General features: G+C 40.5%; 1 pseudogene; it reads right to left on the bottom strand.

Moving 5' to 3' along the window:
• Positions 1-935, bottom strand: LOC129628482 (olfactory receptor 5M11-like; annotated as a pseudogene).
• Positions 936-1,601: the final 666 nt, after the last annotated feature.

The following is a 1,601-nucleotide window of genomic DNA, read 5'->3' on the forward strand; positions in this document are numbered from 1 at the left end:
TTAAGAGTTACCGTTTATTGCAAATTGGAGGCGTTGCCATCTGAGTGACCATATTTATTCTGGGGACTCTCTTCAATGCTTGTTTTACATTGTTGTTCCACAGGCTGTCAATCAATGGATTAAGAACTGGATGTACAAAGGTGTAGAACAGCTATTATCTTGGATCCCTCAGCATTCTTATCTGTTGGTGATCTTAAATATGTGCAGAAGATTGCCCCATAACATAGGGCTACAATCGTCACATGGGAACCACAGGTGGAGAATGCCTTGTGTCCTCCTTTTGCTGATTTGATCCTGAGGATGGCAGCGAGAATGAAGGCATAAGACACAGGATGATGATGAGGGAGTTGCAGAGGTTGAAGCCTGCTGATATGAGCAAAGAAAGCTCATTGACATGAGTTTGAGACCAAGCAAGCTTAATGAGTGGTGGGTCAGAACAGAAGAAATGGTTGACGACATTTAATCTACAAAAGTTCAAACAAAAAGTCAGGATGGCCTGGAAGAGTCAAGCTTATGCAGACGCACCTGGACATCTTCACACTGTAGTGCAGAGGGTTGCATATGGCCATGTAGCGGTCATAGGCCATTGCTGCCAGCATGTAAAACTCAGTGAGGAGAAGTGCTATGAAAAAATAACTGTGCAAAACAACCAGCAAAGCTGATGGTCTTCTTTGTGATAACAGATTAGTCAGCATCTGTGGGGCTGCAGTAGAGGTATAGCACAAGTCTACAAAGGATAAATGAGTGAGGAAGAAGTACATGGGTGTGTGAAGGTGAGAGTCCAGTCTGATTAACACCATCATGCCCAGGTTGCCTAGGAGGGTGAACAGGTAAATGACCAGAAACAGTAAAAAGAGGAGAGACTGGAGCTTTGAGTGATCTGTGAGCCCAAGGTAAATGAATTTTCTTAAGGCAGTGTCATTAGTTAGGGGCATTTTCTACACTTGAAACAAATGCAACCAAAGGAGATAAGAAGGTACACATTTTATTACAATTAAAATGATTTTTTTCTAAAACTCCAGATGTTATTTAAAATGACTATTATCATACACTGCTGCTTTACTTCTATTAAGCCATTGTTTCAGTTTCTTTCTTTTTTTTTTTAATACTGAACTATTATTTTATTTCTATCTTTTACCTATTCTTGTCTTTATGGCTGTATCTATAGATAACTATGCTTCTAACCATAGCTACGTTCATGGGCACAAGTGAGCTGCATAATCGTTATCTCTCTGCACTATTTTTTCTTCTGCAACTCTACTTATCTTATAAGGCCAATTTCAAGGCTACATGCAGAGTACATCATGAGAAATGCTGGGCTGGAAGAAGCACAAGCTGGAATCAAGATTGCCGGGAGAAATATCAATAACCTCAGATATGCAGATGACACTACCCTTATGGCAGAAAGTGAAGAGGAACTAAGAAGCCTCTTGATGAGAGTGAAAGTGGAGAGTGAAAAAGTTGGCTTAAAGTTCAACATTCAGAAAATGAAGATCATGGCATCTGGTCCCATCACTTCATGGGAAATAGATGAGGAAACAGTGGAAACAGTGTCAGACTTTATTTTGGGGGCTCCAAAATCACTGCAGATGGTGCTTGCA

This window comes from Bubalus kerabau, chromosome 15 (genome assembly GCF_029407905.1).
Source record: "Bubalus kerabau isolate K-KA32 ecotype Philippines breed swamp buffalo chromosome 15, PCC_UOA_SB_1v2, whole genome shotgun sequence".
NCBI classification, from domain to species: Eukaryota; Metazoa; Chordata; class Mammalia; order Artiodactyla; family Bovidae; genus Bubalus; species Bubalus kerabau.